The following is a 23,743-nucleotide window of genomic DNA, read 5'->3' on the forward strand; positions in this document are numbered from 1 at the left end:
TTTTCTTTAACGTTGCAAACGGTTTACGGTTACGGTTTCCGCTCTCTCCCACCCAAGCAACCTGGCCCTGATGCTGCCCCTAAAGCCCAGGCAGCACCCCTTGACCCACAGTCCAGCACACGGTACCCGAGCGGGATCTGTCCTTCCCTCCAGAGGGTGGCCACCGGTTCCTTTGGTGGCTGGGCCCCAGCCTGCTCTGCTCAGGGCCCTCCCTCCAACCTGCCTCTCCGGAGGCGGCACTGCGGAAAACGGTAACGGTAAACAACATATTTACAAGCCACTTAACGTTTGTGGTTGCCCTGCAAGTTCACGGGCTTGTCCATGGATAGTCCTCCATGCATAACCTTTTAAACGGTCCCCTCGGGGACAACGGTGCCGGCTCCAGCCGGTTGCAATCACAAAGCAAATCAGGTTACTTTCACGGTATCATTATTTTCTTATCATCATCAGAACTTTTAACTTTTCAAACTACACAATGGTAAACTCAGACTGATGGTCCCAACGGGGACGGTGCAGCGGGCATCCGCTGTCCTACTCCAGGCCTTCAGGTGCTCCTTCCCAGGGAGGGGGAGCGGCGCTCGCTCGGGCCTCTGGGCTGCCCCTTAACTTAGCGTCCAGCGCGAACCACCCCCGCTCCCCAAAGAACCGGGTGTACTGCACGATATCACCCGGCATCAGATTGCGGCCGGGATGCTCCTCGGGCAGGTGGGCATTCACATCCCGCCGGGCTATAAACACTTCGGCCTCCAGGCCCGGTTCGTAGATAAACCCGTAGCCCCGGCGGACATCAAACCGCCTCACCTGCCCCTCGTACAACGGTCCCCAGGCACGGGAGGTTGCTTGCCGTAGGTGCTCTTTCTCTCGGATCGCTCGGGCCACCAGTTCGGCCTTCTTCCGTTCTCTCTCGGCGATCTCCAGGCCCAGTGGTACCGGCTCCCTATCCCAATACGGTGCTGCCGCCAGCGCCGGCGCACGGGTCGGGCCCCGCGGGACATCCAGGACGTTGCCCACTGTCAGGACTCTGGGCGGCATGTCCCGCGGTGTCTTGGCCTTGGGCGCTGCCTTGCAGCAACAACCCGGCGCTACCTCAGCCGAGGTGTGGGGATGGGCATAGGGGCTTTCCGCTGCTGGGCCTTCGGCTCGGAGCGGGTCATCGGCTCCGGCTCGGGGAACTTCTCAGGGGATGCCTCCGGTTCCACTTTCGGAGTCTTCCACGGTAACACCTCCGGGGTGCCGCGGGCTCCGGCTACAGGTCGGCCCGCTTGGGCGGGGACGCTGGGTACTGCTACCGGTTGCGGTGGTAGCAGGCCTAGTGGCGGGGTCACGGCCTCCGGGACGGGTGGCGAGGGAGGCAACGGGGGGAGAGGGCTTGGACCGGGCCCCACAGCCGCGATGACCGGCCCTTCAAGGGCATCGGGACGTGGGTCACTCACCCTCCCTTTCTCCGCTTCCTCCTCGCGTCTCCGCACGGTGGCTATAACGTCCGCCATGTCGGCCTCCCACTCCTTCATGAGGAGCTGCGTCCTGACCTGCAGCCTTTGGTAGAGCTGTGCGGTTCGGATCTCCACCCACGCCGCGGTTCCAGGCGCGGGGGCTACGGTGTCGCGGGACGGCATCCACATGATGGCTTCTTCTTTTGTTTCCAGGAACGGTATGTTTGCAGAGTCCTGGCGTCCCTGCTTTTATAGCTACAGCTACATGCGTCCAGCCGCCATCGCGTCCCCCTTAGCTCTTTCCGGCCCCTCCTCTCTCGGGGCGGGGTTTTGGCCTTCGCGCCTCTACTGCTCGAGAAGACGCTCGAGCGGGAACTTTTCGCGCCAAAGATGGCGGCTTCGGCAATTTTTCTGCCGGATACCTCCGGCGGTAACAAGGCGCACCTCTACCAGACGGCAGAGCGGTAAGATCCTGTTCGTGACGCCAAGTTGTCGCGGGCGGGGAGGAGGGTGTCAGCACACTACGCTCACCCCCTTCTGCTCGGGTCTGGCGGCCGCTGCTCAGTGGTGGCTCGAGCTGTAGGCCGGATCCCGGGGGTTTCTCGAGCGGCACTCCTCGCCCGTGAGTGAAAGGAAGTTGTTGGGTGTGGGGATGATTATTGTCCGTGACGCCACCCACGGTTGTGGTGATTTCACCACCGCTGCTCTATACGGGGCTCCCGGGGATGGTGATGCGGAGCAGCCAGGTGTTGTGTTGCCCCTCCGTGGGTAGGGGTTGGTGATCCCGGGGCCCGGTGATGGTGAGGGAGGTGCAGGGCCTGGTGGGCGCAGGGACGCGGGGGCAGCGCTGTGCCTTGCGGCACTGTGGTACTCACTCAGCCTGAGACGTTGACACAGTTTTTACGGTAAACCAAACGGCTGGTAAGACGGTCCCACGGACGGCTGCACTTGCTCTCCCGGTAGGTGACGGTGATGTCCCTTTTCCTAGCACCTTGGTGTACTTGTTGGTTGCGATGGGTCCCCACCGGTAACCCGCTCCCCGGCTTCAAGCTGGACCGGGGGAGCTCTACTCTTTGCCCGCAGGCGCTGGCCCTAAGAAACTGGTGCCTTGGCGGTGGCGGTGTCTCTTCTATACTGGCTGGGCTGTTGCCTTCAATCGGGACTTGGTTGTTGGGGGATCTACGTCCCCTTCACTGACGGATTCGGCAAATTTGGCGACTCCTAGCCTTGCCGGGGTCCGAGAGGCCCCTGCCCTGGTGCTGACTGTCCTTCGGAACACTGCTCCAGACCGCCGGGCACACAGCCAACGGGGTCCTTCCAGGAACTTCCAAACGGTCCCCCTCCAGACAGTCACCGCCGTTGCTGACCTTGCTGACCTGGTCCTACACACAGCTAGACCCTTCAGGGTTTCTTTCTTTCCTGTCACCTTACTTGCTTTCCTCCTTTACCACTTTTCTACTTTCACTACTTGTTACTCCTTCACTTAGCTCCTCACTCCTGCTCCTCGCTAGCCCTCAGCTAGACTTCAACTGCCTGGTTTTCCCGCCTCCAGAGCTGTGAACTCCTCGGTGGGCGGAGCCAACCACCTGGCCCACCCCCTGGTGTGAATCATCAGTCTCTGGAGGAAGGCAACAAGGATTTGTGGTTAGCTTAGGTGTTCCTACCTGGGATGTAGGGTGTGGTGGTGTGTGACCTGTGTCCCCTGGCTTGCCCAGGGCGACACAATTGTATTTCTGAACATGTTTTTGTAAACAGCTAAAATATCAAAACTTGTGTCACTGTCCAAATATTTCTGGACCTAACTGTATATAGTCACATAGTCACAGGGGTTGAAGCAGCAACAGTGTACAGGGTTATCCGGTAAGGAATACGTGTTAACAGCAATTTTCTGTGGAAGGAAGAAAGTTGTCAATTGTCAGAGGGCTATGGTAACAAAGGTCATGTGATCTTGTGAGAGTCTACATATGGTAAATACCTGTGTATAACAGGGAAGATGCTTCTTTATTGTGACTGAATGTTGAAGACAAGGGAGTCGATATCCTCAAGTGTTGCTATACCTAGTCCTAGGCGGAGTATGAAGGAGCAAAGAGGAAAAGGTAAGAGGTGGAAAAGGGAAGGAGGAAACAAGGAAAGAGGTAAGACTGATAATAGCAAGTAAAGGGTAGTGGCTAAGATTCATAACAGTGCACCATATAGACATTACCTTAGTTAAAGAGCAGGAAGAGTTTACCACATCAGCAGAGGTATATCATATCAGCAGGGAAATATCCCAGATGACCATATGTGTGCTGGAAGAGGAAGAAGGATGTCAAAGGCTAAAATAGCATAGGTTAAGAGGTCTTGAGAGAGCCTGTATATGGTAAATACCTATATATAGAGAGGACTAATCAATCAGGCAGTCACGTGAATGCTTCTATATAGTGGCTAGAGAATGAGGACAGGAAAATGGATGTCCTCGGGATTGATGAGGATAATCTGTATACGTAATAAGTATGAGCCATTAAGAAAATAAGTATGATATAAATGACATAAATGGTATAGAGTGAGGAAGCAAAGCAAGTACCTCAATTGAAAAGTACAAGTTCAGCAAAGTCAGGTCTAATGTAGGAGATGTGGGTCTCTAATGGTATATTGCTGCACCATATGTTGGGTAAATATGAAAAAGAAAACAAACAGGGTAAGGCTGGTTTCACACTACGTCTTTTTAACATCCGTCCTTAACGTTATTTTAGCGGACAAGCGGATCCAGTGCAAATGCGTTTTCATTTCAATGCATTTGCAATGGACTCGCGTTAACATCCGTTCACCTGCGTTTGCCTGCGTTATAGTGAGGATCCAGTGACTTGCAGTTTTTTAACATGTTTCAAAAACGCTACTTGTAGCGTTTTTGAGCTCCGTCCAAATACTGCAAATTGCTGGATCCTGACTATAACGCACGCAAACGCAGGTGAACGCTGGCGTGCTGATAGACAGGATCCTGCTTTTGTACTGAGCATGCCCAGAAAGTACTGAGCATGCCCAGAACCAGTCTCGCGTGATCTGTCTCTCTCTCCTCCTCCCTCCCTCGCCCTCTCTCTCTCTATCTGTCTTTCCCCCTTCCTCCCTCCCCCTCCCTCTCCCACCTGAGAGCTGCGGACACTCGTAACCAAGGTAAATATCGGGTAACCACTTCTCTTAGTTACCCGATGTTTACGTTGGTTACGTGTGCAGGCAGCCCTGCTCCTAGCAGCTGCAGACACTCGTAACCAAGATAAATATCGGGTATCCAAGGCCGATGTTTACCTTGGTTACCAGCGTCTGCAGCTGTCAGAAGCCTCCTCCCAGTCTAGTTCCCCTCACTCCCGATCACATGACTCCAATGCCCGCCCCTAAACATCCAGTGCAGGATCCTGCAAAATAACATATGCGTTTGCATACGTTATTTGCTGTAAAAGCAGGATCCGTACTTCCGCTAAAAAAACGTTTTCAACGGATGTTAAAAAGACGTAGTGTGAAACTAGCCTTAGAGGTGGGGAAAGGAGGAGAAAAAGGAGGAAAAAAAAGGGAAGAGAAAAAGAAGAGAAAAGGGAGGGGGGGGTGGAAAGGGCAAGTCCCATGGGACCTGACTGTGCTGAACTTGTACTTTTCAATTGAGGTACTTGCTTTGCCACTATATAGAAGCATTCACGTGACTGCCTGATTGATTAGTCCTCTCTATATATAGGTATTTACCATATACAGGCTCTCTCAAGACCTCTTAACCTATACTATTTTAGCCTTTGACATCCTTCTTCCTCTTCCAGCACACATATGGTCATCTGGGATATTTCCCTGCTGATATGATATACCTCTGCTGATGTGGTAAACTCTTCCTGCTCTTTAACTCAGGTAATGTCTATATGTTGCACTGTTATGAATCTTAGCCACTACCCTTTACTTGCCATTATCAGTCTTACCTCTTTCCTTGTTTCCTCCTTCCCTTTTCCACCTCTTACCTTTTCCTCTTTTCTCCTTCATACTCCACCTAGGACTAGGTATAGCAATGTTTCGCCCGGGGACCAGGGGTACTCAGATCCGGGCCACAGAGTCACTTCTGTGGGTATCACGGTGGCGTGACCCGGTCTGTGATCCCAGGCTCCACAGTAAAAGGGGGTTTTGTTAGGGGAGATTGTCCGTGACGCCACCCACGGTTGTGGTGATGGTGGAACACCACCGCTGCTCTGGAAGGGGATCCCGGGAGCGATGACAGGGAGCAGCGTAGTTGTTATGTCCCCTCCGTGGGTAGGGGGGTTGGTTGTCCCGGGGCCCAGTGATGGGGTAAGCAGGGGGCAGGGCGCAGTGCTGCAGTGCGATGCCCGAGGGCACGGGTGTACTCACAAGAAAGTCACACGGAGTCACTGGTGAACTAGAATTGCCGGTGTCCGCAGCCTTTGGTACGGGGTGTTAGTGTCCCACACACGGTGCAGCAGCCCTGGTTGTTCTTTCCCTGCAGCAAGTGTCTTTCTCTCCACTCTCTTCCACTGCTCCTCAGCCGGGAACGGGGAATCCACTCCCCTGTAGTGATCCGGGTACCCAGGCACCGAGGGGCCACCGCCCGGCTCCGGCTACCTCTGGCCCCTTCCTCACTACGGCCTGTCCCGGCCCTCTCAGAGCACACTTCACTCCCAACCGGGAGCTAAACTCCAGACCTCCGTCCTGTCTGCACTCCTCACACTTTCTGCTCCAGCCCCTCCCCTCTCCTCTGCTTTTTCCTTACACTGGGGGCTGTGCTTTGTCATGCTGCACCGTGTGAGATCATATTACCAAGGAGGATTAACTCTTTATGTGACAACCTGGCTGTGCCAGGGCGTCACACACCCCCCTGGTAAAACACGGCCCGTCCTCGGGCCGGCTAGGCACCGACATTTTATTAAACTGGAAAAGAATAAAACATTTTAAACATTTTCAATCTTCCCACAGCGGGATGCACATTGCTTCAACGTTGCAACACAAATAACACTTTTAATAATAACTGTGTAACGGGTCCTTCAGTCACCCACCCAAACAACCTAGCCTTGGTGCTGCCCCTAAAACCCAGGCAGCACCCCTTGACCCCAGTCCAGGAACAGCCCCAAATTGGTCAACGGGACCGGTACTTCGCTGCCGTTGCGGCCGGGCGGACTGCCGAAGCCGTCGTCATCTCCGTCGCGGCCGGGCGGACTGCCGGGGCCGGTGGCAGGGTGGTGACAAAGGTGAGGCCTGGGGACCCCAGGTCTGGGTCCTCCCCAACAGGTGCTGCGGGCTCCGCTACCGGTAACAGGGGTAACGGGTCGGTGCATCGCTGCGGTGGCCTCTCCAGGAACCAAATGCTGGCAGAGTCCTGGCATCCCTGCCTTTACAGTCCTTGTTACATAAGCTGCGGTTCCTTCTTTCTGCTCCCCCCTGGTACTCGGGAGCAGTCCTTCCAGCAGCTTTTAAAGTTTCTCTTTTCGCTTCCGGTCCTCCGGAGCTTCACTCCCGCCCGCGTTCTCAGGGGGCGGAGCCTCTTTTTCGCGCCCACCGCTCGGAGAAGAAGGCGCCAAGTTGTTGTTTTTGGCGCCTAAAATGGCGGCTAAAATGGCGGATTTCAAGATTTTTACAGCGGATCACCGCTGACAGTCCAGAATAAGGCGCACTTCCTCCAGGTAACTGGATGGGTTCGATCCTGTTCGTGACGCCAAATGTTTCGCCCGGGGACCAGGGGTACTCAGATCCGGGCCACAGAGTCACTTCTGTGGGTATCACGGTGGCGTGACCCGGTCTGTGATCCCAGGCTCCACAGTAAAAGGGGGTTTTGTTAGGGGAGATTGTCCGTGACGCCACCCACGGTTGTGGTGATGGTGGAACACCACCGCTGCTCTGGAAGGGGATCCCGGGAGCGATGACAGGGAGCAGCGTAGTTGTTATGTCCCCTCCGTGGGTAGGGGGGTTGGTTGTCCCGGGGCCCAGTGATGGGGTAAGCAGGGGGCAGGGCGCAGTGCTGCAGTGCGATGCCCGAGGGCACGGGTGTACTCACAAGAAAGTCACACGGAGTCACTGGTGAACTAGAATTGCCGGTGTCCGCAGCCTTTGGTACGGGGTGTTAGTGTCCCACACACGGTGCAGCAGCCCTGGTTGTTCTTTCCCTGCAGCAAGTGTCTTTCTCTCCACTCTCTTCCACTGCTCCTCAGCCGGGAACGGGGAATCCACTCCCCTGTAGTGATCCGGGTACCCAGGCACCGAGGGGCCACCGCCCGGCTCCGGCTACCTCTGGCCCCTTCCTCACTACGGCCTGTCCCGGCCCTCTCAGAGCACACTTCACTCCCAACCGGGAGCTAAACTCCAGACCTCCGTCCTGTCTGCACTCCTCACACTTTCTGCTCCAGCCCCTCCCCTCTCCTCTGCTTTTTCCTTACACTGGGGGCTGTGCTTTGTCATGCTGCACCGTGTGAGATCATATTACCAAGGAGGATTAACTCTTTATGTGACAACCTGGCTGTGCCAGGGCGTCACAGCAACACTTGAGGATATCGACTCCTTTATCTTCAACATTCAGTCACAATAAAGAAGCATCTTCCCTGTTATACACAGGTATTTACCATATGTAGACTCTCACAAGATCACATGACCTTTGTTACCATAGCCCTCTGTCAATTGACAACTTTCTTCCTTCCACAGTAAATTGCTGTTAACACGTATTCCTTACCAGATAACCCTGTACACTGTTGCTGCTTCAACCCCTGTGACTATGTGACTATATATATATGTATGGTACGTCCCTATGTATTCTTACTTTCCTGACTCACCTGAGACAGGACATAATCTATAATCTATCATCTCCTCCTATAACAGGTTGATCATATACATTTGTATCCCACATATTATCCACTGAATCTAGGTGAGTTCCCTTACCAAACGTGTCGCATCTATCTGACACCACACATTCCTCACCACCACTTTCTTACCTGCACAAATTTCCCTTTTCCATGATGGTCCTAGCTTCATATATCCATGGTATCACCATGGACCCTAGAAGATGTTACTGTTTTGTTTCTTTCCATCGTCTTCTCCATTCCAATGTTGTACTATATTACTCGAATGTCAAATATGCATATACAACTATATTGATGGATGTCCTTTTATTTTGTTTCTTGTTTTGTCACTTTGTAAATTTGTATCCAGTCTGTCTGACCTGAAGAAGGCCTCCAGGCCGAAACGTCGTCACCTGGCGGACATTACTTTGTACAGCACCTTTTTCACGATTTTTGCACAATAAAACAAAAGGATCTGAAATCTATTTTTTTTGTGTATTTACTTCAATATACCTATTGGAAACGGTTATTGGCAGCTATGGGCTGCCATTAACTCCTTATTACCCTGATTGCCAACACACCAGGGCAATTCGGGAAGAGCCGAGGAGAGTCCTAGAACTGTCGCATCTAATGGATGCGGCATTTCTGGGCGGCTGCTGGCTGATTTTGTTAGGCTGGGGGGCTCCCCATAACGTGGAGCTCCCCATCCTGAGAATACCAGCCTTCAGCCGTTTGACTTTACCCTGGCTGGTATCAAAATGGGGGGGGGACCGCACGTCGTTTTTTTTTTAATTATTTTATTTTATTTTTACTGCACAGTATAGACCCGCCCACCGGCGGCTGTGATTGGTTGCAGTGAGACAGCTGTCACTCAGCGTGGGGGCGTGTCTCACTGCAACCAATCATAGGTGCCGGTGGGCGTGGAAAGCAGGGAATACGAGATTGAATAATGAGCGGCCGGCTTTTTCAAAAGTGGAAAAGCCGCCGGAGTTTAGTGAACAGCCGTGCAGCGCCGCGCTGGTGATCGGGGACCGGTAAGTATGAGAGAGGGGGGAGATTGACCGACAGACAGAGAGAGAGACAGACAAGACAGAGAGAGACCGACGGACTGAGGGAGATTAACCGACATAGACAGAAAAAGAAAGAATGACTGACATCGGTAAAAAAAAAATCACAAAATGTACACGGAGCATACGGAGATGCATCCGTGTCACGTACTTGTGTGCACCAAACCATTGACTTTCATGGTGTCCATGTGTGTATGTTCCGTGCAGGAAACTGACATGCTGCCGTGAAAAACGTAAACAAATACGGATCACGGACATGATGAAAAATGCAAGTTTGACCACAAACATAGATTAACATTGGTGCAGGTTTGTCTGTGTCTCCGGTATATACGGAAACGGACAAAACACGCATGTTTTTAACGGATGTGTGTCGGAGGCTTAAGAAGGAGAGTGATGGGGTGCTACGCCAGATGACCTGGCCTCCACAGTCACCAGACCTGAACCCAATCGAGATGGTTTGGGGTGAGCTGGACCGCAGAGTGAAGGCAGAAGGGCCAACTAGTGCTAAGCATCTCTGGGAACTCCTTAAAGACTGTTGGAAGACCATTTCCGGTGACTACCTCTTGAAGCTCATCAAGAGAATGCCAAGAGTGTGCAAAGCAGTAATCAAAGCAAAAGGTGGCTACTTTGAAGAACCTAGAATATAAGACATATTTTCAGTTGTTTCACACTTTTTTGTTAAGTATTTCATTCCACATGTTTTAATTCATGGTTTTGATGCCTTCAATGTGAATCTACAATTTTTAGAGTCATGAAAATAAAGAAAACTCTTTGAATGAGGAGGTGTGTCCAAACTTTTGGTCTGTACTGTAACTACTAACTTACTAATACTAAGTTAATATTTGGCTGCTCGCTGCTAATTTTGTTAATAGAAGGTAATGTTCTGTGACTTTCTGTTAGCAAACGGGAAAACAAGGGAGAACAGTGAGACTGTAAGCTGCAGCGTTGTGACCTGATGACCCCCCTCCCTGTACAGAGCGGAGACTGACTCATGGAATTGGAATGTCGTGCTGTCATTGTTTAAACAGCATAGTGGTTTTCTATGATATTGGTAAACATTTAGCCGGTATTCAGACACAGTTTGAATTTTTGTTGACCATGCCAATTTTGACGGATGCTGCAGGTTGGGCTTTGTCATATACACATACAGTGGGTAGAAGGTATATTAATATAAGGATTAATTCACATTTCTGTCCCCTGATGAAAGTACGGGATTACCTTTAGGCGGGCTTTGCACACTACGACATCGCAGGTGCGAAAGTGACGCACATCCGGCGTCGCAGTCGATATCGTAGTGTGCAAATCCTTTTTGATACGATTAACGAGCGCAAAAGCGTCGTTATCGTATCATCGGTGTAGGGTCCGACATTTCCATAATGCCGGTGCAGCGACAGGTACGATGTTGTTCCTCGTTCCTGCAGCCGCACACATCCCTGTGTGAGAAGCCGCAGGAGCGAGGAACATCTCCTACCTGCGTCCCGGCTGCAATGCGGAAGGACGAAGGTGGGCGGGATGTTTACATCATGCTCATCTCCGCCCCTCCGCTTCTATTGGCCGCCTGCCGTGTGACGTCGCAGTGACGCCGCACGACCTGCCCCCTTAGGAAGGAGGCGGATCGCCGGCCAGAGCGACGTCGCAGGGCAGGTGAGTGCATGTGAAGCTGGCGTAAAGATAATGTTCGCTACGGCAGCAATCACAAGATATCGCACGTACAACGGGGACGGGGACTATCGCGCTCGATATCGCAGCATCGGCTTGTGATGTCGCAGCGTGCAAAGTACTCCTTAGAGCAATTGGTTGATCAGTTTAGACCAGGAGTCTCAAACTCGCACATAGAAAAAAAAATGATTTGGGGGCCGCATTCTTTGTAGGGCCAAGTGACATTTTTAATCATTCCATGTATTTTCTTCTATACACCTTTTGGATCACTTTTTGTGATGATTTTTTACTTGTTTATTAAAACAAACCTACACTTTTTTGTTATGTTTATATGTAAAAAAAAAATTATAATGGAAAAAAAATAATTAATCTCTTTCTTGTGCGCAGTAGTAATGTACCCATCGTTGTCCCCTATAGTAATGTGCCCATCCTTGTGCCCCATCCCTGTGCCCAGTAGTAATGTACCCATTCCTGTGCCATGTAACAATGTGTTGATCCTTCTCCCCTGTAGTAATGTGCCCATCCTTGTACCCCATCTTTGTGCCTTGTAGTAATCTGCCCATCTTTGTGCCCAGTAGTAATGTGCCCATCCTTGTAGTATTGTACCCATCCTTGTAGTATTGTGGCCATCCCTGCAGCATTGTGGCCATCCCTGTATTATTGTGCCCATCCCTGTAGCATTGTGCCCATCCCTGTAGTAGTGTCTCCAGTTCTCATCCTCGTTCCCTATTATGCCGTTCTTGACATACACACAAAAACAAAAAAAGAGTCTTCTCACCTTTCCTCTGTTCCAACTGTTTTCTCTTAACTGTTTGTTGCGGCTTGCAGACCTGTAGACCCCATGATGATCGCGGCCAGTGCAGGGGGCCGGCACCGGTAGGGCTTTACTACACCTGATTCATTTGAGGCACAGCGCGCACTTAGGTGCTCTCTACCAATCACAGGCAAGCAGGTGACTTCATACAGTGATGTTACCTGCTTGACATTGGTATAGTGCAGAGAACTCCTATACGTGCGCCATGCCGCAAATGAATCAACTGTAGTATAGCCCTGCCGACACCGGCCCACTGCAAAGTACCGCCATCATCACAGGGTCTACGGGCACTTGGGCCGCAACAAGCAGCCTCAGGGGCCGCATGTTTGAGACCTCTGGTTTAGACGGTTCAGGTAACAGGCTAGAGGATATTGCTGATTCAGATTTTAAGTGAATCAGTGGAGGTCTGGCCAGTAGATAGCGGGGAACTGAAGATAGGGGTCGCTACCCCTGACAAATGCTACGGTAACCAGTCTCACCAAACATCTTACTAAATCAGAGCAAAATATGGATCTAAGATTTAAGATGATTGACTTAGTGAGAATGCAAAATGCAGAAAAGGCAGTTAAGAATGCAGCAAAAATATTGAAGAAAGCTGCTATGCCTAGAACAGGGTGTTTGGACCTGCAGAGATGACGGCAATTCAGCCGTGAGAATGATCAATGGATTGAGAAGCACGGATACAACGCTCAGGTGGCAGCGTGGATCCGGACTTCTGAACGCCATCATCCCCTTATAAATGACGATGAGTATAGACGAAAGGGCAGAATGAATAGTGCATTGTATGGGACACCAAGTCAATAGGGTCCTTTATCACCCCTAGACATAGATGTGAGTATAGTACAGGGGATAAAGTCTGGCTCAACCGCTATGAAATAGGTGCTCTGGGTAAATAATAATTTAGAATTACCGTATTTTTCGGACTATAAGACGCACCGGACCATAAGACGCACCCTGGTTTTAGAGGAGGAAAATAAAATTTTAAGCAAAAAATGTGGTCATGACACACTGTTATGGGGCGAGGATCTGCTGCTAACACTGTTATGGGGGTAATGTCCCCAAATTCTCTACTAAGGTACCCCAGCCTGGTAATGATCCTCCTGCCTTGTATATACAGTACTAGCTGTACTACCCGGCTTCGCCCGAGTTGATAACTGCTGTTAACAAAAGAGAATGTATTAACAAAAATGTATTCTGCACACAAAAACCACAAAACAAATAGATATAAATGTAATTATAATGTCTGTCTCCCCCTCTGTATATATCTCTGTCTCTCTCTCTCTTTGTCTGTCTGTCTCTTTCCCTGTCTGTCTCAATCTCTTTCCCTGTCTGTCTCTGACTGTCTCTTTCCCTGTCTGTCTCAATCTCTTTCCCTGTCTGTCTATCTATCTCTGTCACTTTTCCCTGTCTGTCTCTTTCCCTGTCTGTCTCTTTCCCTCTCTTTCCCTGTCTGTCTCTTTCCCTCTCTTTCCCTGTCTGTCTCTTTCCCTCTGTCTCTTTGTCTGTCTCTTTACCTGTCTGTGTCTGTTTCTTAACTTGTCTCTCTCTTTTTTCCTCTCTTTCCCTGTCTGTCTCTTTCCCTGTCAGTCTGTCTCTTTGTCTGTGTCTGTCTCTTTGTGTCTGTCTCTTACCCTGGCTATGTCTGTTTCTTTCCCTGTCTGTGTCTGCCTCTTTCCCTGTCTGTGTCTGTCTCTTTTCCTGGCTGCATTGTGACACGCCAACATTCCATTTAAGGGCGTGGCTGCGCATTCTTCTGAAGTTCTGGCTGCACTGTGGCTCCTAGCTTCATTCGCTTTAATGGAGGCAGGTTTTTTGGGGAATAACTATAAAGCGCGGGGTTAAAATTTTCCCTCAATACATAGCCTATGACGCTCTCGGGGTCCAGAAGTGTGAGTGTGCAAAATTTTGTGGCTGTAGCTGCGACGGTGCAGATGACAATCCCCGACACACACACACACATACATACATACATACATTCAGCTTTATATATTAGATCTGTCCCTGATCCTGGCATATGGCTGCATCCTGCTATATACTGGCATATGGCCGGATCCTGTAATATAACCCATCCTGGCATATGGCCGCATCCTGCTCATATACCCCCATCCTGCTCATAATATACCCCCATCCTGCTCATACACCCCCATCCTGCTATACGGCCCGCATGCTGTGGCACATAAAAAAAAAATAAACGTTCAAACTCACTTACCTCACTCCCTGCAGCATCACTCCTCCTCCCATCTGTGCCAGCGGCAGCGCTGCAGTGTGGAGCTGGCCACGATCCTTGCAGCACCGCCATGTCCTCCTGTCTCTGCCGGCTGTGTGTGGACACGTGCGCATGACAATGACGTCATCACTGTGCGCACCGCTAGTCTCCACACAGCCGCCGCCGGCACAGATAGGAGGACATCGCGGTGCTGCAGGGATCGTGACCGGTGAGTGTACTGATTCACTGCACCCCGCGCTGATGATGATGCGTGGGGGGCAGTGAATACAGCCGCAGATGATCACTCCAGGCTGTAGTTGCCAGGGGTGATCATGCGGGCAGGCTGTTTACTATGCTTACATTCCCCGCCCATCACCCCGCCCACCTGTCAGCGCTGAAACGATGATGGGCAGGATGATGGGCGTGCATATTAAATAAGCGGGTCCACGTGGTCAGGGCAGGCGCTGCTACAGCCTGCTCGTGCCGCTGATTACCCGCTCCACCGCAGCACCCTCATTCCCCGCAGCCCTACATTCAGACTATAAGACGCACACCTCACTTTCCCCCAATATTTGGGGGGAAAAAAGGGCATCTTATAGTCTGAAAAATACGGTATAGCAAAACCCAAGCACTCAATGACAAGGGGAGAGATAATTCATGCAAGTGTTTTTTATTGACAAACTGCAAAAAACATGTGAACCCTAGCAGAAGCAACACCGACGTTTCGGTTGTGACACTTTTATCAAGGTTGTTGCCTGCAAAGGTCAAAAAAGTACAAAGTGAATATATACAAGTGAAAAATATATACACATATATACAATAATATACAAGAAAGAGTAAATCAACACGTACTTAGTGGAAGGATACTATGAAACACGGGTCACCTGGACTACCGTCACTGAAGTTTAGATTGAGAGTATCACATTTTGCAGTAAACTTTGTCTGGTGTATAGCGAATATACATATTAGAAATGCAGGTACCAATAGGCATGAATGTAAAATAGAGTTATCACATCATAAAGCTATCACATCATAAAGATGAATGCAGACTGCCTGTGAGCAATACATGGTGTGGGAGACGCAGTCAGCTTATTCATTAAGCTGAATACCAATTTGGTATAAGATAAAGCATATTGGAAATCATATCACATAACATAGGGTGTTCATATGCTCTCTTTTATGCTCATTTACATGCATATTGGTTATATCCTAACATAGCATCTAATCCCTTTTTTTTCTCTCCTTCTTTTTTAGATACCATAGCACCTCTATCTAATGAATCACTTCTCCCAGCACTCACACCCGCCACACTTTTGTCCTACAACAGGTAATTAGCATAACTAGTATAGCTGGCACGTTCCCAGCACACCCGGGCACGTTTAGCAGTGCTATATTACATATATCCCCCATGCCATCCAGTGCCCTGCGCTGCACTGGCCCTGTAATATTTTCCTGTATCCGGGATCCGTGGTGCTATATCTTATGCCTGTACCATTTTACACGTAGGTCCCCTTTCCCACATGGACAAATGAGGATTGTGAGGATTCCATAATTTTTTTAGAGGGGAAACCCCCCTCCCATACATGATGTCAGCAGAGGTGGGGGCTGCGGGTGGGCCAGAGGTTAATATAAGCCAATGTCTCCTTACTCTCAATGTCAATGCCCAGGGGATATACACTCTGTGTATAGGATTGTCCATTTTCTGGGGTGCCTCTCCCCTATATCTGAGCCATAATCCGTGACCAGGTGTAGTAATCTTTCATTTTTCCTTTTATTTTATGTAACTGTATACTGTATTTGTATTGTTCCCTTTTGTAATATATTGTATATTTTTATAAACACTGTATTTTAGGATTAAATATATAAAATTTAATAGTTTCTTTCCTCATGTTCTATGTATGAATGTAAACCCTTCCGAAGGGCCTTATGCTATCTGTAATGGGTCCCCAGCTACCCCTAAAGTTGGGTGGTGGCAGCATAATTAATCTTGCATAGAATTTTTGGAGTGCTATCATTAAGGGTACCGAGGTATATATACATATTCCATTAGCAGGAATCGGTGATATATACACTACCCTTGCTGTGAGACCTCCAATATTTGGTATCCTTAGCTCAACAGCCTCATTTACTTATTGTCCGGCTGTACCAAAAGTGACCTGACAATAAGGGGGCGCTAGAGAGTAGTCGTGTTCGTGACAAATTAGTGAACAACAGGTGGGATTTTGGTGTGCCCCCCCCCCCCACCCCCGGCTGCTCATGACACGGAGCAAGTGGAATGTGATAAAAAATGGCATTCTACTGGGACCAATATTACTCTATGGGGGGGCTCCCATGAGCGATTGTTTTCTCAGCCCTAATCAGACCGAGAAAACAATTGCAGCATGCTGCGGGTGCAATGCGATCCTGTTTCACTCGCACCCATACAAGTTTATGGGACGAGAGAAACATCGCATTGCACTTGCGCATCAGTCAGCAACAGAGGAGATAGGTAAATAAATCCCTCCCTCTCCTCTGCAGAGCTGGCCCTCCCCTCTGCAGCACTGTCCATCCCCTCTGCAGCTGTGGTCTGATTGCACGATCGGACCACAGTCTCATGACACTCGACTCCCGCTGTGCTGCGAGCGTGAGCCGAGTGTCATGCGAGAACTCGCAGTAATCCCCATGTGGCCTCAGCCTAATAAGAACTAACAGTCTCCGTTTCCTCCACGATCCGGTCCTGACCTGCTCAAGACAGTGGCAAGCAGCGACCTCCTGAGAGGAATGAACAGCACCTCACCTCTCCACACACCCAGCCAGAACCACAACCGTTTTCCTGTGAAGTGGGGTCAGGGCGCCTATCGGAGGGAAGCCCTCGCCCGCAACTACCGCATCCTGGCCCCACTTTACATCATCACTGGAGGGGCTGGGGCACAGACAGCACTGGGAGATCATAGATATCACTAGAGGAGCACACAGCACTGGGGGGAGGCAAGTTCAGGATGGTGGGATGCGCTGGCTGGCACATTTAAGCCTGGGGGGCAATCATAAGGCAGTGGCCCTCAAGTTGTGGCAGCCCACCTTTGGTCTGTTTTATCTCTGACCACTGCATTAAAGCAGCAGTGGTAACAGGCTTTACAAACAACTAGTACATATATATTGGAACAGAACCAAGCTTACTGCTTACATAGATACTGCAACAGAACCAAGATGATACATAGATATGAGAACTGCAAGGAGCTTACTACAGAGATATGAAAACAGAATCGAGCTTACTGCAGAGATAAGGGAGGAGAACCGAGCTTACTACAGAGATAAAGGAGCAGAACACAGATTACTACACAGATATGGGAGCAAAACCGAGATTACTGTAGAGATACGAGAGCAGAACCGAGCTTACTCTTACTACAGAGATATGGGTGCAGAACCAAGCTTACTACAGAGATATGGGTGCAGAACCGAGCTTACTACAGAGATACAGGAGCAGAACCGAACTTACTGCAGAGATACAGGAGCACAACTGAGCTTACTACAGAGATAAGGGAGCAGAACCAAGCTTACTACAGAGATAAGGGAGCAGAACCGAGCTTACTACAGAGATACAGGAGCAGAACCAAATTCACTGCAGAGATACGGGAGCACAACTGAGCTTACTACAGAGATAAGGGAGCAGAACTGAGCTTACTACAGAGATAAGGGAGCACAACTGAGCTTACTACAGAGATAAGGGAGCAGAACTGAACTTAGGCTGCTTTCACACATCCGGCTTGAGCTCTGCGGCTCAATCCGGCTGTGCAAGCTATGCAACGGATGCGGTGAAAACACAGCATCCTTTGCATAAGTTTTTCCCATGCGGCCCATCCGGTTTTTGCCGCTTGCGGCATGCTACTGAGCATGCGCAGTGGCAAAAACCGCATGCGGCGGCCGGATGCGGTTTTTGCCGCATCCGTCCGCCATAGGCATGCATTGAAAAATGCGCCGCATTGGCCGAATGTGGCGCGATGCGGGGTTTTTTGCTGCACGAAAAAACGTGCTAGGCAACGTTCCATCCGGCCGCCGCATCGGCTAAATCTGCCACATGTGGCAAAAACCGGATGGAACGCAAGGCCTTGCGGCACAATGCGGCACTAATTAAAGTCTATGCAGAAAAAACGCAACCGGCAGCAAAAAAAAAACGGTTGCGATTTTCCTGCAAAGTGCCGGAGTGGCATTGCAGAAACCGGAGGTGTGAAAGCAGCCTTACTACAGAGATATAGGAGCAGAACCCAGCTTACCACAGAGATATCGGAACAGAACTGAGCTTACTACAGAGGTATGAGATCAGAACTGATCTTACTACAGAGATATCAGATCAGAACTCTGCTTACCACAGAGATATGAGAGCAGAACCGAGCTTACTATAGTGATACGAGAGCAGAAGCGAGCTTACTACAGCGATACGAGAGCAGAACTGAGCTTACTACAGAGATACAGGAGAAGAACCGAGCTTGCTACATAGCTACGGGTACAGAACTGAGCTTACTGTATCCATACAGGAACAAAATCGTACTTGGTCTACTACATAGAAACAGCAACAGAACCAAGCCTCCTACATAGCTACGGGAACAGAACAAGCTTACTGCATAGACATAGTACCAGAACTAAGCTTACTGCTTAAATATGGTACCATAACTGAGCTTTCTGTATGCATATAGGAGCAAAACCATGCTTACTACATAGATACAGTACTGTAACCCAGCTAACTAAATGTACAATAATTACAAAGCTTCTCCTATATTTTCAATGTTATAAACTTGTACGGAACATGGATGGCACACGGACTATACACTGATGCCATCTGTGTGCTGTACGTGTTTTTCATGGCCCCATACACTTCTATTGGCCCTTGTAATTTGTGCTGCTGAAAAAAAAACATATGTCTCCGTAGGGATTACACACGGTCTGTGTAAACACACGGACATGCAAGCAGCATCATAGGTTATAATGGGTACGTCTGGTAACCGTGGAAAAAAACCGTATACAACACGTACCAGATACAGACACGTGAAAGAGGCCATGAGGTGGTGACATAGCTATGTCACAGTGCAGGGGTTAATTTCACTTTTTTCTTTTCATAAACATGGAAAGACAAATGAATTACCCTAACACATATGTGAATGAGCCCTTAGGGCTGCGTACCCACGATCAGTTTTTGTTTTCACTGAGTCCAAAATGCTGCATTGTACAGTACAGGCACAGTGGATGGATTTATAGAAATCTCCGCCCCCCTGGGCTTCTTTTAGACGCTCCATAAACTGACCTGTGGCGCTGCTTTACTTTTCTCAGCATGTCAATTTATTCTAACAGCGGTGCTAATGCTCTGAGCGGGAGAATACAGTGAATATCCGCTGACAGTCACTCTGATCGTGTACACGGACAGCGCAATCCCCCGCCCAAGAGACTAGCATCTCCACCAGAGAAAGTACGCTGCATCCAGACCATGAGGACGCCTAATGGTGGGCACTTACCCTTATAGATTTAGTGTTGTGCCCTAAAGATACAAATGTTTTACTCATACACCACAATACACTATAAGGCTACGTGCCTGGACGCAGCATGTCCTCTCCTGCGGGGCAGCGAGTGCTCTTCGCAGGGACCACAGCGGCCTGTGCCCACAGTCAGGGGTCGGGCTGCTTTGGTCTCTCTCTTCTGTTCTCTCTGTGGAGACACTTGCAGCTAAACAGCAATAAATTGACATGCCAGGGATTGGGAAGCCGCATCACAGTTCAGTTTTCGCTGTGGGCTGTACACGCACAATGGGCATAGGATTTCTAGAAATCCCATCCACTGTGCTTATACTGTACAATGCAGCGAAAGCACTCTGAATCCAAAACACTGTGAACCCTGATGGTGGGTATGCAGCATTACATACAGGCAACTTACAAACATACACAACCCCAGAGACATGGACATGTAAATATGCAATACAGAGATGTATACACATACAGACATGTACACCAACACGGCATATACGTGCACACACAGCGCACAGCCATATACATATAAATATACACAGACACCTATACACAGCATACATACACGTATACACAGTGTACAGCCATATAAACATATACGTACACACACCATATAGCCATATACACATACACACATCCATATACACGTACACAGCATACAGCCATATACATGTACACACAGCGTACAGCCGTATACACACATGTACACACAGCATACAGCCGTATACACACACATACACACAGCATACAGCCGTATACACATGTACACACAGCGTACAGCCGTATACACAGACTTGTACACACAGCGTACAGCCGTACAGACACGTACACACAGCGTACTGCCGTACAGACACGTACACACAGCGTACAGCCGTACAGACGCGTACACACAGCGTACAGCCGTACAGACACGTACACACAGCGTACAGCCGTATACACACACATGTACAGCCGTATACACACACATGTACACATACACAGATATAGTCACATAGAAGTGTATACATATTTGAAAACATTCACATACAAATAATCATATACATAGACAGACACAATCCTATACACTCAGATACACACACATGCTGGGGGGCTTTTACTTTTGATGATGGGGACACTTCTCTCCTCTTCTTCTCTCCCGTGCGGCCCACAGACTTGTTTGATGGTAAATCCCAGTGGGTGAAAGGACCTGTGCAGACGTCATGCCCATGTGATCAGAAGGGGCGGGGTCTCAGCCAATACAGCTAATACCAGAAACAAACTCCAAATACCAGCAGTATAGAAACAGGTGATGAGAAGCCGTTCCCAAATTACCTCTCAAAATTAAGATAAGTATCAGCAGTGAGAAAGGGAATAATACATAACTTTTATTAGAATTATTAGAAAAATTGCGTAGTGCTGCAATTTATAAATTAATTTTTTGTGCAAAAAAATGAAACAATACTCATGTCCAAGAGGACCAACAAAGATAGCGTTGGAGCCCCCCCGGTGGTGTCCGTCAATGATAGACCATAATCACCAGATGGACATTGAGGGGCTTCGACGCCAAATCAGTGTCCAAGATTCATAGACACTGTGAATTGATGACTACTATGAGCCGGATAAATGGGGCAACAACCTATAATCCTATTAGTCAGGTTAGGGTCATGGGAGGATATATTCCAGTGGGAACCAAGCCCCCCAATAGGACTCACCAATGTAATATACAGTATGGGGTTACTAAATCCCCCAAAAAACAAGCTTTTCATACATGTAAACACCAATTACCAACCATAACCTAACAGAAATCTAACAAAAATCCATCCAAGATCACAGTGGTGTTTCTTGGATTTAATTCAGAGTATAATCACGGCAGTAAACATATAGGTATAATTATTGCCTCTTGCTTATAATGACCGGCTCATTTATACATCATGCAATTATAAATAGAGAAATGGAATGGTCTCACCCAGTTGTAGGTGCAGGTCAGTAGTTAGAAGGGGGTCATCAGGATAGATGAGTCTGACCACTTGTATGTTGGGGTCGCTATACCTGCATCTTGAGCCCTTCACCTACAGTATCTCCCCTGATGAATCCTGGCGGAGGAAACGCGTCGGGAGGTTCCATGGTGATGAATCTTTAGGGCTAATTTAATCAGGGTCAGTTTGGGACGGTCCTTGTAAGGGCTGGAGCTAATGGGGCTTGAGGGTTCAGCTAGTTCCTGCCAGGGAGAGAGCTCCTGCCCGGCCATGGACAGCCACCCGATTCATCTATCCTGATGACCCCCTTCTAACTACTGACCTGCACCTACAACTGGGTGAGACCATTCCATTTCTCTATTTATAATTGCATGATGTATAAATGAGCCGGTCATTATAAGCAAGAGGCAATAATTATACCTATATGTTTACTGCCGTGATTATACTCTGAATTAAATCCAAGAAACACCACTGTGATCTTGGATGGATTTTTGTTAGATTTCTGTTAGGTTATGGTTGGTAATTGGTGTTTACATGTATGAAAAGCTTGTTTTTTGGGGGATTTAGTAACCCCATACTGTATATTACATTGGTGAGTCCTATTGGGGGGCTTGGTTCCCACTGGAATATATCCTCCCATGACCCTAACCTGACTAATAGGATTATAGGTTGTTGCCCCATTTATCCGGCTCATAGTAGTCATCAATTCACAGTGTCTATGAATCTTGGACACTGATTTGGCGTCGAAGCCCCTCAATGTCCATCTGGTGATTATGGTCTATCATTGACGGACACCACCGGGGGGGCTCCAACGCTATCTTTGTTGGTCCTCTTGGACATGAGTATTGTTTCATTTTTTTGCACAAAAAATTAATTTATAAATTGCAGCACTACGCAATTTTTCTAATAATTCTAATAAAAGTTATGTATTATTCCCTTTCTCACTGCTGATACTTATCAGAAACAAACTCCCCGTCCTGGAGTTGATTTATAAGAGAAGACGGGGTCTGAGATAAGACCCCCAAATGGAGTGGTGCGCGCAAGGGGGGAGGGCAAGCCTGCATGATTATAGTGGACGGGAGGAAACATGGCCACGCCCACTAGCCAAGCTGGTCACGCCCACTACCTAGGCAGGTCCTTTTAGCCACTGGAATGGAGCCGCAACCCTTGTCTGATGCCCCTCTTCGGTGGAAGAGGCAGCGTGTGCTGCAGGATACCATTATAACAAATATGGCCGCGCACTGTGAACTGCGCGCAGCCACGTCTCCTGTACTATGTGACCGGCCAGCACTATCTACACCTGTAATGTATCAGTGTACCCGCTGGCCCGGTCACATCACAGTACAAGAGACATGGCCATGTGCAGGTCACTGCGAGACCATGTGTGTGATAATGACATAATTCTGTAGGCGGCCGGTCTTGAACAACAGCTGGGAGAGCAGCACCCCTGTCTCCCGGACCAGCCCGCCCCTAGAGGGACGGGAGCGCATGGCGTGCTAACCCTGCCCACAAAGTAAGTTCTCAGCGTGAGGACCTAATTATTTGCCCACACAGCCTTCATTAATGAACGCTGCACATCCTCGCAGCGCACATGAGGATTTAAAGGGACGGCATCCAGCAAGTTGCGGCTGCCAGCCTGAGCGCTTCGATCCCCGGTAATCTGCCACAGAAAAGGTCCCCACCCCTGGTTTAGACCATACTGAGCTGCATATAAAAATAAAAAAGGAACAGATGATCCGTCTAACATCAGATTAATAGCACGAAAAAATGCTCCGGAAACCATTTTTTTTTTTTTTTTAAATCAGGTTCATTTTTATTTAACATCAAAATTATACAACACATAAAATAATTCCCTCCATAGAAATATCACAGAAAGGGAAAAAACCTTTAGTCAATAAGAAAAACCACACAAATAACATAATAAACAATGCACCCGCAGTCCACGTCTCATTTCAATATGGGTCTCAAAGTGCATATTATTTCCCAATATATTCTCCATAGTATAGCTTACCCAGCATCATTATGACATTATATATATATACACATATACATACACGCACGCACGCACGCACGCACACACATATACATGCACACACATATACATGCACACACATATACATGCACACACCTTCCAGCAGTACGCATATCACCCTATTTGAGGAAATTTGTTAACCGGTCAGAAGGAGAAGGACCTGGTCGCTCGCACTGTCCTGCAGTAACGCCGAGGAGGGAAGGCCTGGGGTATCCAACCATGCCCCCCAGATCTTATAGAACTTTTTCAATGCATTTCTTTTAAGGTATACTCCTCTCTCCAGTCGAAGTATAGCGTTTA

The 23,743-nt window shown here is 48.9% G+C and overlaps 1 protein-coding gene across 1 annotated transcript in view; it reads left to right on the forward strand.

Annotated features, from left to right (window-relative positions):
• Window positions 1–23,743, forward strand: part of LOC142245441 (uncharacterized) — a 102,119-nt gene that overhangs the window by 19,312 nt on the left and 59,064 nt on the right. Inside the window, exon 2 of the mRNA XM_075318145.1 lies at window positions 15,222–15,294. The gene's annotated coding sequence lies outside the window, so the exon portion shown is untranslated. The remainder of the gene's footprint in view (window positions 1–15,221; window positions 15,295–23,743) is intronic.

This window comes from Anomaloglossus baeobatrachus, chromosome 7, assembly GCF_048569485.1.
Source record: "Anomaloglossus baeobatrachus isolate aAnoBae1 chromosome 7, aAnoBae1.hap1, whole genome shotgun sequence".
Lineage (NCBI taxonomy): Eukaryota > Metazoa > Chordata > Amphibia > Anura > Aromobatidae > Anomaloglossus > Anomaloglossus baeobatrachus.